Below are 18,791 nucleotides of genomic sequence, written 5' to 3' on the forward strand. Positions count from 1 at the left end.
AAACACGAAACATAGATATGCATATATGAAATTATGCATGGATAATACGATATAGAGGAAAAACATTCATGGCATAGGTAGGTATTCTTCAAATTGCCTTGGCCTATTTCTTGCGGTGAACATAGTGATGAGTGTCTCTTATGATTCCTTCAAGCTTGCTCGGATGTCCTTCGATTTTTAGAAAATTCTCGTGAATGACGCTGCTTTGTCCCAAGGTTGAAAGAAGGCTGAAATTTGGGGGGTTATCAAGAGAAGGTTCAACGAATGGTTTGGTTGATGCTCTGCATATTGGATATAATGAAACTTGAGCAGCATAGTGATAGGTGGTTGTTAATTTGAGGTGAGCAAATAGTTTAGATGAAGGCCATAAGGAAATTTTGAGTAGTGTTCTCGAGCTGCTTGTTGCATTCTTGATGCCATAAGAAATGCAATGTTTACTTTGAATGAGTGTATGAGACACCACAGAAGAGTAACCTCATTTGCATTCATTTTCTAAAGTATTTCACCTTTTCCATATACATTTATGTAACACCCTGAACTTTTAATACATCAGAAAATGTTCCTGAAAGTGTCAGTAAATTTGTGCACCAGAAAGCGCCACGAAAAGTCAACCTACCACTTATGCATTTTCAGAATTTACATTAGAATCAGAATCTATCAACTTCAGTCCCTGAACTTCTAAGAACTGGTATTATCGCGTTTCAAGCAAGAATATCGCGTTTCGGGTTGTCGCGATCCGCGACCAACATGGTCAAAATACTACAACTTTAAAAACCTTCGTCCTGGTCACATCGTCGCGTTCCAAGTTAGTTTTTTGTGTTTGGGGTGTCGCGAAATACGACTCGTAGTCGCGAAACGCTATAAATGTGCAGAATGTCCATTTTGAACTCGTTTTTGGGTTTTAAATGGGGGTATTTGTGTCTTTTCACTTGCGGAACGAGATATATGCTTGAGATCAGTTCCAAAGCTTATCTCTAACTCATATCTCACACACACAACACTCCCAATCATTTTAGAGAGATAAACCCATTTCTAGTGAGAGAGAGCTTGATTTGGAGAAGAAAGAGTTGGATTCTCACCAAAGTCCAAGTGTTAAAGTTGTTCATCTCATTCGTGGCTACGTTTTGGTAGTGTTGGTAAGTCCTAACTTCGAATTTCATTATTTGATTCGTTATTCAAGTTAGGGTTTGAACTTGATTTGTTGAGAAACCTATTTAAACTCATGAAGTGAGTTTAGTGATGCTAGAAATTGGGTTTTATAGCGTCATTGGTAGATTTTAGGTTGGTGTATGTTTTGGTCAAGTTTAAGGCTTGCAAAATAGGTTAAATCCCTAGGTTTAGTGATTATGGAAGTTTTGAAACCCATTTGGGTACTTTTGGTTGAATAATTTTGAAATGAGTCAAAATTAGGGTTTATGTGTCAAATTGGGCAAGATAGGTGTTTAACACTTATGATTGGGTTTGATTGGCGTTATTGGAACCATTATCACTATGGTCAGTGATTATTGGTGAGATTGGGCATGAGTTGTGCTTGGAAGTGCATTTGGGTCATAATTTCACTAAGTGTCAATTTGGGTTAGTTTGTAAATCTACCCTAATTGTGTTGTTTGTTATGTGATAAATGGAATATGTACTTTCCATTGGTGATTGCGGATTTTGGTTTTGCATCCATCAAGATTTCAAAGTGAGAGTCAATATACTATGTGCATATGTATGTATAGGATGGGTGCGGGTTGGGTGAAGTGAACCTCGGCTATAGAGCTCACTTCACATATAGGTGGATTTGATGGACTCGTGTAATAGGTCCAATTGGCACGGTTGTGCATTTTGGTTGACCACCTTTGGCGAGGTGCACACTTTGTGTGTACGTTATCACATGGGCTTGTGATTTGGATAACCCCGATGATGTGGATTTATATAATCCCGACGGTGTGGGTTTGGTATTTGAGTTGCGGTTGAGTAACCCCGATGATGTAGATTTTTATAATCTCGATATCGTGGGTTTGATTTGGGAAGTTAGTCACGTGTGGTGCGGATTCACGATGACGCGTGTAGATTCGGTCATCTTATTGAGGTAGTGGTCACGTGTGGTGCGGATTCACTAGGGCTCGTGTATGTTCGATCAACCTCGATGTTGTAATGGTATTAAAGATAGTAGTCGCGTGTGGTGCGGATTTACTAAGGCTCGTGTAGTTTCGGCCAATCTTCATTTGATATTGGGTTAAGGGGTTAACCTTGGGCGGTTTACGCATTGTTATATATTGTCGTATTGTTGTGATGTAGCTAACCCTCCGGGTGTAGCTTGATGGCGTTGTTGGTATACTTACATTGTTGATATTTTAGCTTGTTGCATAGCGATCGCACAGTACACTTAGATTAGCTTGCCCTTATGCCTGGACTCCGGTATGTGCTATTTGATTATTATTGTGTGGCATGTCCATTTTATGCATATATATGGATGTAGTATATTCTCACTCACTAAGCATTAGCTTACCATCTCGTTGACTTTATTTTTATAGGTTCACATGATGGTGGCAAGGGTAAGTACCGGGACTAGTGAGCTAGCTTGTGATGCTTAAAAGACTTGGCTTTTGGATTACATAGGATTGGGTAGATCATTCCCAATCACCATGTTTGATCTTTTGTCTGAAAACTTATTAGTGTCTTTTGGTTATGTAATCGGATTTGATAAATATGGTTTTAAATTATGTAGTGTGTGTTGTAAAAGTCTTTTTTACTATTAGGTGTTTTAAGGATAATTGGAAAACATCATCATGGCGTCGTTTTAAATAGTATTAATTGTTATAAAAGAAGAAAAAAAATTTATGGGACGGTTTAACGGCGGGTTGGGTCGTTTCAATTTATGGAGATGATCTGTTGCCATAGATCATATGTTGAGGCAAGATGATGAACTAGGAACCCATCCTCGTAAATGGACTCAAATTGGAGTGGTCCTTCACACAGTGTTTCAAGAGTACTATATTTTTCTAGCCATTCTGGAAACTCATCAAATGAGTTTAGGTTGAGAAAGAATTTGAGTCTGTTACTTGGAACATCCATGATGTTTCCAAATTCTTCAAGTGTCAAGGAATAGCTTTTGCCATAGAGAGAGAATGATATCTTCATATCATCATGGAATTGGAAATTTGCATAGAATTCATTCACATGGAGAGGATATAGAGGTACTCGGAGGTTGAGAAAGGCATTCTAATTCACACTAGAGAAGTTGGTAAGCGAATAAATTGAAAGTTGGTGTGTTGACACCTCTCTTCCTTCTGCAATAGGTCTCATAACTTGATTGAGAGTGATGGATTTTGAAGGTTTGTGATGATGGGTATAAGTTTAGTTGAATGCACTAGTTTTTATAAAGGTTTACTAGGTACAACTTTACTTCATTGAATACTCATAAGTGGGGTAGGTTAGATGAATAAAGTCTTTTGATTGACATGTCAATTCTCATTTGAGACTTTATTGAGTTTTTTGATGTTATTGAGAAGAATACGACAAAACAATTTGTCAGTCTATCTGCGGCTTACCCTACGGTTGACCGTGAGTTCAGCCGTGTGTGACTTTAACAGTTTTGTTTGGACTTTTCGTATGATCAATTGAACGCATGTAGTAAACACAGATGAATATTTATTAAACATACGTACTATTGTCTTAAACATTCAACCATAAGGCAGTAGAACAATTTCATAAGAACTTATTAGAATTCATCGCTCAAATCATCATCGTCCACGTTTCCTGATGATAATGCTAAAAACGAACATATATTTCATAGCATTATCCCTCAAGAAAGACAAGCTTTTAGTTGCAATTGTTCTATTTACAAGTGATATTCGTTTAAATAATAAAAGGTGAAGACAAAAGACAGATTCGACGAATTGAAGACGCAAACGACCAAAAAGCTTAAAAGTACAAAGTACAATCAAAGTGGTTCAAATTATTGATGAGAAACGTCTCAAAATTACAAGAGTACAAGACGCGAAACGCAAAATACAAGATATTAAATTGTACGCAAGGACGTTCGAAAATCCAGAACTGGGACCAAAGTCAACTCTCAACGCTCGACGCAACGGACTAAAAATTACAAGTCAACTATGCACATGAATATAATATAATATATAATTAATTCTTAAAATTATATATATATTATATTATATATTAAAACCGTCGGCAAACAAGAAAACAAAATTATGTGAGCTGGATCAGAGGGCCATGCGATCGCATGGCCTGGAAGCACAATTTCCATGCGATCGCTGATAATGCTAAAAACGAACATATATTTCATAGCATTATCCCTCAAGAAAGATAAGCTTTTAGTTGCAATTGTTCTATTTACAAGTGATATTCGTTTAAATAATAAAAGGTGAAGACAAAAGACAGATTCGACAAATTGAAGACGCAAACGACCAAAAAGCTCAAAAGTACAAATTACAATCAAAGTGGTTCCAATTATTAATGAGAAACGTCTCAAAATTACAAGAGTACAAGACGCAAAATGCAAAGTACAAGATATTAAATTATTAGCAAGGACGTTCTAAAATCCGGAACCGGGACATGAACCAACTCTCAACGCTCGACGCAACGGACTAAAAATTACAAGTCAACTATGCACATAAATATAATATAATATTTAAATAATTCTTAAAATTATTTATATATTATATTTATTTAATAAAACGTCGGTAAATAAACAAACAAAGACCTGTGAGCTGGAAAAGCAGGCCATGCGGTCGCATGGCCTGGAAGAGCATTTTCCATGCGATCGTATGGCAGTAGGTGGCTGGCCACATGCCTATAAATTTCGCAGTTTGGTGATCAAATTTCCATATATCTTTCCTCTATCTCTCACTCGTATAATATAAATATATATATTATAATTTTAATTTTAATTTTAATTTTAATTTTAAATTCTAATAATAAGGGTATGTTAGCGAATGTTGTAAGGGTGTAAGTCGAAATTCTGTCCGTGTAACGCTACGCTATTTTTAATTATTGTAAGTTATGTTCAATCTTTTTAATTTAATGTCTCGTAGCTAAGTTATTATTATGCTTATTTAATTCCGAAGTAATCGTGATGTTGGGCTAAATACTAAAATTGGGTAATTGGGCTTTGTACCATACTTGGGGTTTGGATAAAAGAACGACACTTGTAGAAATTAGACTATGGGCTATTAATGGGTTTTAAATTAACTAAACGATACCTCGTTAATTTAATATATAGACTTATAATTTGACATATTTATATATAACCACATACGCTTGACTGGGCACGGTGGGCTGGATATCTATAAATACCAATAATTGTTCATTTAACCGGACACGGAACTGGATTAATAGTTAATAGACTTGTTGAAATAGGGGTGGATTACATTCAAGGGTAATTGGTGTAATTGTTAACCAAGTAGTAAAACCTTGGATTACACGCAGTCGATAACCTGGTGTATTCATTAAACAAAGTATTAAGACCTTGTTACAATTCGAATCCCCAATTAGTTAGAATATTTGACTTCGGGAATAAGAATAATTTGACGAAGACTCTCGCACTTTATGATTATGACTGATGGACTATTATGGACAAATCCGTATGGACATATCGAATAATCCAAGACAAATGACAATTAACCCATGGGAATAAACTAAAAACAACACGTCAAACATCATGATTACAGAAGTTTAAATAAGCATAATTCCTTTATTTTATATTTAATTTCCTTTTTTCATATTTAATTGCACTTTTAATTATCGCAATTTTATTTACCGTTATTTTATTTATCGCACTTTTATTTATCGCAATTTCATTATCGTTATTTACTTTACGTTTTAAATTAAGTCTTTTATATAATTAATATTTTACATTAGGTTTTAACTGCGACTAAAGTTTTAAAATCGACAAACTGGTCATTAAACGGTAAAAATCCCTTTTTTATAATAATAATAATATTACTTATATATTTTTGTATTTTTACAAATATAGTTTTTAAAAATATAGCGTTAAGCTTGTTTAAAAATCCATGTGGAACGAACCGGACTTACTAAAAACTACACTACTGTACAATTAGGTACACTGCCTATAAGTGTTGTAGCAAGGTTTAAGTATATACACTATATAAATAAATAAATAAATCACTTGTGTAAAATTGTATCGTATTTAATAGTATTTCCTTGTAAAAAATATAACTATTTTATACACCACCTCGCACACATCAAGTATTTTTGGCGCCGCTGCCGGGGAAATCTAAAACGCCGAAAGCGCAACGCTATATAAAAAAAAGATTTTTATTAAATTTTCATTAAGTTTTTATTTTGAAAAAAAATTCGTTTTTTAAAAAAAAAAGATAAAAAATAAAAAAGATAAAAAATATAACAATATATTTATATTTTTAATAGTTTGATAAAATATATAAATTATAAAATATTTATATTTCTATTTTTAGTTTCTAAGAATATAGTTTTTATTCAATTTATATATATATATTTTATATAAATATTAAAACAAAAAACAAAAAAAATAAATAAATAAGTATACGGGCCCGAACTGTAGCAGCCCAACCCATCTGGCACAATTTTCTACTTCATGCGATCGCATGAATATATAACATACACTCCATGCGATCGCATAGAGTGATTTGACTCGCCTGATACCTTAGCTGTACGAAATTAGGGTTAATAATTATTATTATTAATTAATTAAAAACCCTAATTAGGGTTTAGTTTTTAATTATTTGTTTTAGTTTTGTTTATTTATTTGTATTATTAAGTTTAATTAGTTTTAATTAATATATAAAATTAATAGTTTTATAAAATAAATAATATAAAAATAATATTTTTATAAAAATTGTGTTTTTACAACTTTAAGTATATTTTTATATTTTATATATTTTTATTTGTTTTAGCGTAATATTTGTATTTTTCGCTCGTATTTAGTTTTAAGACATAGTTTTTTGCCATAGTTATTTTTATTTCTAGATTTTTAGGCTTTGCCGTAAAATGCCTTAAGTGCTTTTTCTTTAGACTAAGATTTAGGTGCTTTAGAATTTTGCGACGCCGTTTTTATATTTTGGTACCTTTTTAAGTAATTGCCGTTTTGAATATATAATTCATTTTTAATCTTTAATATCTTTAGACGCAACTTTTAATTCTTAGTTTTTAGTCCCTTTTTAAGTTTCGACGCGCTACTTTCTTATTTTTATTTTTCGACACCTATTATTTTTTTCGACCTTTTATTTTTCGACGTTTTTCGACGCGCACTTTTTCTTTCTTATTTTTCGACGCTCTAGTTTTTAGGACATAGAATTTTCTATTTCTTATCTAAAATTTCTTTAAATTTCAACGAAAAATTATTTTAAGCGGTTAAATTGAAAGACATCCAAATTTTCTACTTCGTAGTAATAGTTGGATTTGTTAGTGGCTGAGTTGTGAGCTTCCGATTTAAAGGGTTCTGGCTCCCTGCTGCATCTATTGGCTATTCGAAACGTGGGCAAAAGCAGAAAAGTCTATTAATTTGATAGCTTATATAATTTTTATCTTTTATAACTAATAGGATATTCAGTGAATGCACCGAGCAAAACGTTCACCACCTTTTGTACGTTCACCACCTGTAACCAGATCAAGACATCTAGCAAATATTGTCGCCGTTGATTTTTCTTTAGAATCGTCATCCAGTCGACCAAGTACTCCAATTCAAATTTCCGATAATCCATTTTTTGAACCCGACCTCACAATTGAGAATCCGGAGAATCTTCAGGGACAATTCAGAGATCCTGAACCATTAATCTTTCCTCTGGAACCACCAATCATTCAAACAGAGATTGTCGAGGGACCAACCATTAAATCAGAATCCTTTAGTGATTCAGATTCAACAAATTCAATTATGGAAAATCTGGAACCTCTAAGTATGGAAGACCGAATGCGAGCTAAACGCACTGGCCAAGGTCACGCAATTACTCAACCTGACATTAATGCGCCAGATTATGAAATCAAAGGACAAATCCTACACATGGTAACTAATCAATGCCAGTTTAGTGGTGCGCCGAAGGAAGATCCAAATGAACATCTTCGAACCTTTAATAGGATCTGTACACTATTTAAAATCCGAGAAGTGGAGGATGAACAGATATATCTCATGTTATTTCCCTGGACTTTGAAGGGAGAAGCTAAAGATTGGTTAGAATCGTTACCTGAAGGGGCGATTGATACATGGGATGTCTTAGTTGAAAATTTTCTTAAACAATTCTTTCCGGCATCTAAAGCCGTGAGACTTCAAGGAGAAATTGTTACATTCACGCAAAAGCCAAATGAAACTTTATATGAAGCGTGGACAAGATTTGAAAATTTATTAAGAGGATGTCCGCAACATGGTTTAGACACTTGTCAAATAGTACAAATATTCTACCAAGGATGCGACATCACTACAAGAAAAGACATCGATATAGCAGCTGGTGGTTCCATTATGAAGAAAACCGCAACTGATGCTTACAAAATTATTGATAACACGGCTTCCCACTCACATGAGTGGCATCAAGAAAAAGATATCGTTAGATCATCTAAAGTAGCTAGAGCCGATTCTAGCCATGACTTCGATTCCATTTCTGCAAAGATAGATGCTATCGAGAGACGAATGGAAAAGATGACTAAAGATATCTACTCAATACGAATTAGTTGTGAGCAGTGTGGAGGACCACATTTGACAAAAGATTGTCTCAGTATTGAACTAACAATGGAACAAAGAGAGAATGTTTCATACATAAACCAAAGGCCTGAAAATAATTATCAGAATAATTATCAACCGCCAAGACCAATCTACAATCAAAATCAGAATTATAACCGAAATGTTCCATACAACTACCAACAAGGTCCAAGCAATCAACAAGTATCCAATAATACTTACAACCAGCAAAGACCTATTTTTCAAAACAAACCACCACAAACCGATGATAAAAAGCCAAATTTAGAAGACATGATGTCAAAGCTAGTTGATTCTCAAACTCAGTTTTTCACATCTCAGAAACAAACCAATGAACAAAATGCTCAAGCATTTAGAAATCAACAAGATTCTATTCAAAATCTGGAACAAGAAGTGAGCAACCTAGCAAGGTTGATAGGTGAAAGAAAACCGAGAAGTTTACCTAGTGATACAAATGCTAACCCCCGGAATGAAACACCTAAAGCCATTACCACAAGAAGTTGTGTTACACTTAAACCACCTGAAATGCCTGTAATTTCTAATGAAGCTATTCCTACTCCACGAGAACCACAATCTGAGCAAGATAAGGAAAAAGAACCTGTAGTTGAAAAGGTTAATGAAGATAACACAGTTAAGGCTAAACCTTATGTTAAACCATACCAACCACCACTTCCTTACCCGAGTAAAATGAGAAAAGAAAGACTTGAAGCCGAGCAATCCAAATTCTTGGATATGTTTAAACAAATAAATGTCAATCTTCCTTTCATTGATGTGATTTCAGGAATGCCTAGGTATGCTAAATTCTTGAAAGATCTAATCACAAATAGAAAGAAAATGGAAGAACTCTCGGCGGTTACTATGAATGCTAATTGCTCTGCAGTACTGTTGAATAAGATACCAGAAAAACTATCAGATCCAGGAAGTTTCACAATTCCATGTTTTCTGGGTAGTCTTAGTTCAATAGAAGCATTGGCAGACTTAGGTGCTAGTATAAATCTAATGCCGTATTCACTATACACTAAACTAGACCTTGGAGAATTGAAATCAACACGAATAAGTATATAACTAGCCGATCGATCAGTAAAATATCCTAGAGGGATAATGGAGAACATGCTAGTTAAAGTTGGTACTTTAGTATTTCCAGTAGATTTTGTTATTCTGGATATGGAAGAAGATTCTCGAGTTCCTCTCATATTAGGAAGACCATTCTTAAACACAGCCAAATCAATAATAGACGTGTTTGGTAAGAAACTGACCCTAAGTATAGAGGACAAGAGTGTTACCTTTTCTGTTGATAGAGCCATGCAACAACCACAATCTGCAGATGATACATGTTATTATATTCAAACTATAGAATCACATGCAGAATTGTTAGAAGAATTTCCAGAATTACAAGGAACAGGAGAATGTTCTTTAGGAGAAGGAATTGAACCAATTGATGAAACTGAAAGTTAGCTACATTATGGCTAATGGATATGAACCAACAACAGAAGAAATTCAAATGCTAAAAGAAGATGACAGATATCGATATAAATCATCGATAAAAGAACCACCGACATTAGAGTTAAAGCCACTTCCAAACCATTTGGAATACGCTTATTTACATGGTGAATCTGAATTACCTGTAATAATATCGTCTTCTCTTACTGAAAATGAAAAATCTCAACTCATTACTGTGCTAAATGCTCATAAACCAGCTATTGCATTGAAGATTCATGACATTAAAGAAATAAGTCCTTCGTATTGCACACATAAAATCCTTATGGAAGAAGGTCATAAAATGTATGTGCAACGCCAACGAAGACTAAATCCTAATATGCAAGATATTGTTAAGAAAGAAATTATTAAACTGCTAGATGCAGGTTTAATTTATCCAATCTCTGATAGTCCATGGGTAAGCCCAGTTCAATGCGTACCTAAGAAGGGTGGCATGACTGTTATCACAAATGAGAAAAATGAGCTTATTCCTACTAGGACTGTAACAGGATGGCATGTTTGTATTGATTATAGAAAATTAAATGACGCCACCAGAAAAGATCACTTTCCCTTACCTTTTATTGATCAAATGTTGGAAAGATTAGCCGGAAATACTTACTATTGTTTTCTTGATGGTTTTTCCGGATATTTTCAAATTCCAATCGCACCCGAGGACCAAGAGAAAACCACATTCACGTGCCCTTATGGTACTTTTGCTTACAAACGCATGCCATTTGGACTTTGCAACGCCCCTGCAACCTTTCAAAGGTGCATGATGGCGATTTTTCACGACATGATAGAAGAATGCATGGAAGTTTTCATGGATGACTTTTCAGTCTTCGGTGATACATTTGAATCATGTCTAGTTAATCTTGAACGAATGCTTATTAGATGTGAACAATCAAATCTAGTACTTAATTGGGAGAAGTGCCATTTCATGGTTAAAGAAGTCATCGTTCTTGGTCATAAAATTTCAAAGGAAGGAATTGAAGTGGATAGGGCTAAAGTAGATGTAATTGCTAAACTTCCACATCCCACCAATGTTAGAGGAGTTAGGAGTTTCCTAGGGCATGCCGGTTTTTACCGACGTTTCATAAAAGATTTTTCTAAAATCGCCACTACTATGAATAAACTCCTAGAAAAGGATGCTCCATTCATCTTTTCAGATGAATGCATCAAATCTTTTAATATACTTAAAGAAAAACTCACTAATGCGCATGATAACTCCAAATTGGAATCTACCATTTGAACTTATGTGCGATGCAAGTGATTTTGCAATGGGAGCCGTTTTAGGACAAAGGATTGAAAAACGATTTCAACCTATATATTATGCTAGTAAGACGTTACAAGGAGCACAAACGAATTACACAACTACCAAAAAAGAACTCCTTGCTATTGTCTTTGCTTTTGACAAATTTCGTTCATATCTCGTTCTAGCTAAAACGGTGGTCTATACTGACCATTCTGCTCTTAGATACCTATTTTCGAAACAAGATGCCAAACCAAGATTAATCCATTGGATCTTACTCTTACAAGAGTTCGATATTGAAATCCGAGATAAAAAGGGAGCAGAAAATCTCGCCGCTGATCATCTTTCTCGTCTTGAAAATTCTGAATTAGAAGTTCTAAATGAATCGGCCATACAAGACAACTTTCCTGATGAATATCTATTGAAGATAGATTATAATGAAATTCCATGGTTTGCAGATTATGCAAACTACTTAGTATGTGGATTCCTTGAAAAAGGATTATCGTACCAAAAACGAAAGAAATTCTTTAGTGATATAAAACACTATTTCTGGGAAGATCCACATTTGTTTAAAAGTTGTCCCGTTGGAATAATACGCCGATGTGTATTCAGAGATGAAGCTAGTCAAATCTTAAACCATTGTCACACAGGACCAACAGGAGGGCATTATGGGCTTCAACTCACAGCAAGAAAAGTTTACGATGTTGGATTCTATTGGCCTACAATTTTCAAAGACGCACACCTTCTTTGCAAATCATGTGATGCTGGTCAAAGGGTCGGAAAAATAAGTCAACGTGATGAAATGCCACAAAATGTCATTCAAGTATATGAAGTATTTGACATTTGGGGTATTGACTTTATGGGTCCATTTCCAAAATCTCATAATAATCTCTACATTCTCGTTGCCATTGATTATGTATCTAAATGGGCGGAAGCACAAGCTCTCCTAACTAAAGATGCACGAGTTGTAGTCAACTTTTTAAAACGTCTTTTTGCAAGGTTTGGAACACCGAAAGCTTTAATAAGTGATCGGGGTACTCATTTTTGTAACAATCAACTTGAGAAAGTTCTCAAAAGATATGGAGTAACTCATAAAATCTCCACTGCTTATCATCCACAAACAAGTGGACAAGTTGAAAATACCAACCGAGCTTTAAAACGTATTCTAGAGAAAATCGTAGGATCAAATCCGAAAGAATGGTCCATGAAATTGGAGGATGCACTCTGGGCTTTTAGAACAGCCTACAAAACTCCAATTGGAACCACACCTTTTAGACTCGTTTACGAAAAAGCATGTCACCTTCCAGTAGAAATTGAACACAAAGCATTTTGGGCTTTGAAGACATGTAATCTTGATTTACATGAAGCTGGACGTCTACGGTTAAGTCAACTAAACAAATTAGAAGAATTGAGACATGAAGCATACGAAAATTCGTTAATCTATAAAGAAAGAACGAAGAAATGGCATGATAAAAGAATCAGAAGTTCAAAAGAATTTAAAGAAGGAGACAGAGTTCTTCTTTTCAATTCAAGATTCAAGCTATTTCCTGGAAAATTGAAATCAAGATGGTCTGGACCATTCATCGTCAAAAGAGTTTTCCCATACGGAACAATAGAGTTAATAAATTCAAATGGGATTGAATTTAAAGTTAATGGTCACAGAGTTAAACATTACATACATGGTCCGATGGAAGTTGACAATGAAGTCAATCATAATTTCACCACCCAAGAAAACCTTCAAAATGAAAACATAAATATGTTATCAACAACATATGAAGAATCAAAATTGGAAAATATGGAGGATTCAAATTGGAGTGATGAAGAAGAATTCTTATACAAACCTCCCATTCCAAGAAACGAAGAAAATGTGAACAAGAAGTTAAAATAGAAGTGAAAGAACCAAGAAAAGAACACCCGAAAAAGATTTACAAACCAACTCGACTTACTAAAGCAGGAGATCCGGGTGAATTTATCATTTCTTGCTTGCTTAATGATGGTGCTGTATATAATGGACTCGCAGATTTAGGAGCAAGTGCAAATATTATGCCTCTTTCCTTATACAAAAGATTAGGTATGGGTAAATTAAAACCAACCAAAATAGGTGTTCAATCATTTGACCTAACCATTAAACACCGGTTGGAATAGCAAATAATTTACTTGTTAACGTGGGAAGTTTGACCTTTGTTGCAAACTTCATAGTGATTAATATGGAGGAAAACCTTGATATTCCTCTAATTTTAGGTCGCCCATTTTTAGCAACCACCGAGGCATTCATTGATGTAAGAGAAGGTAGAATGACACTTAGGGATGGTAATAAATCGATCACCTTTGTGAACCGAAAGTTTAGATCTCCACCAATCAAAACTGTTAGACCAATAAAAATACATAAGTGTGGGGAAGATGAAGAAACACTTAATGATGATCCGATCACAAAGAACCCCGTTGATGATACGAAATTAGATGAACCCGTTTTTAACAGTTCAACAAAGAAACTTTATAAATGGATTCACGATGCTAAGATTAAGGGAAACTTTAAGTTATGTAACTGATTACTATCCAATTTATCGCCAAAAGAAAAGGCAATGTTAGTTGAATTTGTGAAAGTTACGGAGGAAATCAACAAATGGATTGAAGCAAAAGTCAGAGATATACAAGTTGTTGATGATCCAATTGAAAATGACGTTAATCACAATTTCAACACCACATCTAACTAAGTGTGGGGAGGTTCGAATCTTTTTAGGGCAATATGTATTTCTGTTAGAGTTAGATATTCTGTTTTCGTGTAGTTCTCGAAAATGGAATCCGAATGGTCTTTCCCTAGCAGACCCTAAAGAACTAGTCTTCTCCCCCCATTCTGAATTTTTTATTTTTTTTAGGTTTTACAAGATGAAGACTTCCTGTGAACTAAACCATGGTCTAATGCTACATGCTTTGATCACTAAACGTAATAATGACACCCTTCCAAGTGAATTGGTATCATTAATCAGAGGCAAATTGGACGGAGTAAGAAAAAAATCCAGGAACGAAAATAATAAGTTACATTTTGGTAAAGGAAAATCAAAATCCGCAGCGAAAAGAAGAGCACGACACCTTGAAAGATGTCACAAATGCGGAAAATGGTCACACGAAGGAAAATGCTCGACAAATCAGACATATTCCAATACCGAGTTCGTTACTTTATGCAGAGATGGACCGTTCATATGTTTAGAAGAAAAAATGTTGAATGCTCGAGGTTACGCCTATGTAGCTATGGAAAACCAGTTAGTCCGACTATCTTATGAGTGGGCTAAAACAGGTCACTGAGAATTCTATTTCACAGGTAAGTATTTACAATTTTTATTTTTATTTTTATTATTTTTAACCTTTTGATAATAAACGCTAAATCGTTCGCTATAAAGTATTAAATTGGTATTCAATAAAATTAGGTATGCGTAACCGAAATTATTGATATCGTACAAAAATTTATTACATCACTGCGAAATTTACCGTTTATTCTTAAGGTATAAATATCTTTAATCAATCAACCCAAAATATTTCAAAAATTTGTCAGGAGTAAAACTAGGTAATATAGCCGAAATTACTTTACCGAAAAGAGGGGCGTATATTTTTGATAATATTTGATTGATTAAAGTGGGATAAAAGACCAAAAAGATTTTTAATTTTTATTTTTACTTTGTTTTTAAAATTAATATATAAATATTAAATTAATATTGTAAACTTCTTTTTAAAATCAATATTTTTAAATTTGTAAATATTTGAAAAATTAATATTTTTAATATAAGTTTGTATGTATAAAAATAAAAATATAATATAAGTTTGGTGTGAATTTTTAATTTTTAATAAAATGAATTTTTAATTTTATGCATTTTAAATTTAAGTTTGGTGTGAATTTAAAAACAAAAATTTACTTTATTTCGCTAAGTTAAAAATTTGATTTTTAAAATTCGTCGTGAGTTGAAAACTAGGTCATTGAACCGAAATTGCTCTACCCAAGGGAGGGACGAGAACTTTTATTATCATTATTTTTATTCTTATTGAATTAAAGTAAGCCAAAAACATTAAAAAAAACTCAAAAATCTTTACTTTTAAAGTCGCGCTTTAAATTGACAAATTTTAAAAGTTTGTCGAGGGACGGACTAGGACAACGATCCGAAACGCCCTCATCCTAAAAAGAAATAAATTTTTAAAATTTTATTAATTTATGTTTTAAAAGTTATAAGGTTTTTATAAAATAAAAAAAAAGGAAAAAGCGCTGTACCCGGACCCCATGCGATCGCATGGGGTTTGCACTGCAACCTCATGTGATCGCATGAGGCTGGAAATCAGGCCAGATACAAGAGCTCCAGCGAGCTGTTCTGTACCACACCACACACACATACATACGAATATATACTCCAAAACTCTCTCAAATTTCATCATTTTTTCGCAAATTTTCATCGTAATTCATCAAATTTCTTGCTCTAATCATGCCTAGGTTCAGATTCTTCAACAAAAAGATAAAAATTACTCCCCTAAACTCTTAAAATTCCTAATTTTTGTGATATTTACCAATATTATACCTAATTTGATTTTGTTAATTTCTAGTGTAATTAGAGTTAAATTGTTAGTATTTTATGCATGTATAACCTAGATTGATGCTATTTAACATGATTTGAAGCCAAAAACTTCAAAATTTTTAGGAATCTAGGGTTTGTGTTCTTGAGCAATTTGAGGCTTTTTGATATAAATAGGTTATGGCCGATTTTTGTTATGAATTATTGCTAAATTAAGTAGTGTAACATGTTTAGGTAGCTAAATGATCCAAACATTGATCCTAAATTTTTTGAGATTAAAGTAGACTTTTTAGGTACAAAATTCATGAACTTGATTAATTTGATATAATTGCCATTTGAGACTTGTTTAATTGTTAGTAATGACTATTTTGACATGTTATTTGAGTTAAATGCTTATGAACTTTGTAAACATTTTCATTTATGCTTATTTGAAAAAGTGTAGAATTGTTAAAATTGTGAAAATGCGTATAAGTTTAAGTTTAATTTAACATGTTATTGTAATTATGTTAATTTGTTATTTTCCTAACACTAATGCATATTTGGATGCACAAATTTTGTGTTTAATGTGTTTTGCAGAGATTTACTAATACTGAAACTGGAGGTTCATCATCATCATTTAGACGACCTGCTCCAGAACCTGAACCAGAAATGCAATATGAACCTGAACCGGAGCAATAACAGGAACCACAACAACAACATGATCAACACGTACCTTATTATGATCCGCTACAATTTGTTGATGCCTTTATAGTATTTCCGATACATCCACCAGTAGAATACCCAACAATTCCTGAACACACGTTGCATCCTAATCTGAGATTCGATAGAAGCTGGAGGGATTACCCGGCATATCAAAGTAACAAATTCAAACTGCTACCGAAAAATGTAGAAGTGCCAAGGGTAATCGATTGGGATCCTTTGGAAAGGGTCCAACTTGCTAACTCAGTTAGACAGCATTTGATCCAAAGGTATGGCAGCAATTCTTTTCACGATTAGGAACGTTTATTCACCATTCGTAGACCTGTATATAAGGAATGGTGTATAGAGCTTTTGAGTACTATAGCATTAAATGCAGATGTAGATAGGTTAGATGATAGAAGTTTTCTTAGGTTTATACTTGGCCGTAGGATGTACAGGATGTCCATGCTGGACATGGCCAGGGCATTACAGATTTACACTCCTAGTGAATTGCTACTACCCGATTGTATGAATTTGATTTATCATGGTAAAAGGGTAGATAGGAATTTTGACGCGAACGCCGTTTGGAGGCGTATATCAAACTATAATGTTTTTACACTGGGAGGAAAACACTCCTACTTACATATTAACAAAGCTGAGCTTCGTATAATTCATAGATTTCTGGCTAACTCGATTACACAAAGAGGTCACAACAAGGAGAAAATGACCTTACATGATTTATTTTACCTAAAGTGTATTCGAGACCCAAGAAGCTTTGTTAATATCCCTTACTGTGTTGGTTTTTATTTGTCTAAGATGGTGGAAGGAATACAGGAAGGGGGAATAATAGGAGGAGGTATTTTTGTTACTCTCATTGGAGAGTATTTAGGTGTAGATAGGGACCAAGGAGGTCCACTTTTGGAATGTAGGGAACAGGTTGAGCCTTTAGGATTGAAGGTCTATCAGGGTGCTAAGGTATTAAAGAGCAGACGCAACCAGCCAGTACCCTATGAAAGTAGTCATCCTCAGGTAGAGAGAGTTTCAGATGAGGAAATGGAGGAAGCGGATGACATTAGGGATGTCATTAGGTAAGCTATGACTGACGTCTACCACTGTGTAGACGAGGTAGATATGACAAATGGAGAGAGATTTAGTCGGATGGAGCAGTGACAAGCCTGGAATGATTACGAGCATTCCAGGCAACGACAGCATGATAGATGGGACTATCATCAGCGTCAGATTATGAGCCGGCTGTCACCTCAGAATCACTACGTCCCAACCCGACCCGCTTACTATCCTCCACACCAGGCCGAGATGAGACCACCATATACTCTATACGACCCTAACCAGGCCTACCAGTACACCTATCACCAACCATGGAACCCGGACGACGACATGAACTGGAACCCCTATTCAGATTGATATAGTTCCGTTGGTAATTTTTATGATTTTTCTCTTTTTATTATTTCTATTTATTTATGTTTAAACACATTATATTTTGATACTTTTATGTATTGTTTAATATTTTTATTATTTTGTACTAATATTTCATATTTGATTTGAAAGTGGGATTTTAAGTCCCATTTCAAATTACCATGCATGTTTATATTTGTATATATGTATATTGTCAATTGTACACAACAGGGTAAAACAGCGCATTTTCAAAGACTGACATTAAGTTCAGCAAAAGCTAGTAATTTTGATGACAAAAAGAAAAACAAATGTGATGTAACAACAAGACAGAATGAACAAATGATGTGTACCATTTATCATTCAACAAACAAACGCCAATATGTTTGAAAACTTTGGTAAAATTTAATCATTTTTCTACGCTAATCACCCTCAATAATTTAAATTATTACTGATTTCTTGCAAATGAGGGCATTGCAAGATCTTAAGTGTGGGAAGGGGTTAAATTCTTTTGGATTTTTAAAATTTTAAATTTAAACACTTGGTTACCATTAGAAATACTAGTAACGCAGTAGTTGTATTAGAATCTAGTGCTCTCTGATAATAAAGAACAGCCCTAGTCTTATATACTGACTACCCAATTCTAGTAAAATTTTTCAAAATTTTCAAATAAATGAATTCAAAATCATGTTTATACATATTTATGAACGATAAAACTAGGTGTCAACACCAAAAT

The 18,791-nt window shown here is 34.0% G+C and overlaps 1 non-coding gene across 1 annotated transcript; it reads right to left on the bottom strand.

Moving 5' to 3' along the window:
* Positions 1-8,260: 8,260 nt before the first annotated feature.
* LOC139879007 (small nucleolar RNA R71) lies at positions 8,261-8,367 on the bottom strand. Its single transcript, XR_011769864.1, has one exon. It is a non-coding gene; the product is annotated as a small nucleolar RNA R71 (small nucleolar RNA).
* Positions 8,368-18,791: the final 10,424 nt, after the last annotated feature.

The sequence above is a fragment of the Rutidosis leptorrhynchoides genome, chromosome 11, assembly GCF_046630445.1.
Source record: "Rutidosis leptorrhynchoides isolate AG116_Rl617_1_P2 chromosome 11, CSIRO_AGI_Rlap_v1, whole genome shotgun sequence".
In the NCBI taxonomy this organism is placed as follows: domain Eukaryota; kingdom Viridiplantae; phylum Streptophyta; class Magnoliopsida; order Asterales; family Asteraceae; genus Rutidosis; species Rutidosis leptorrhynchoides.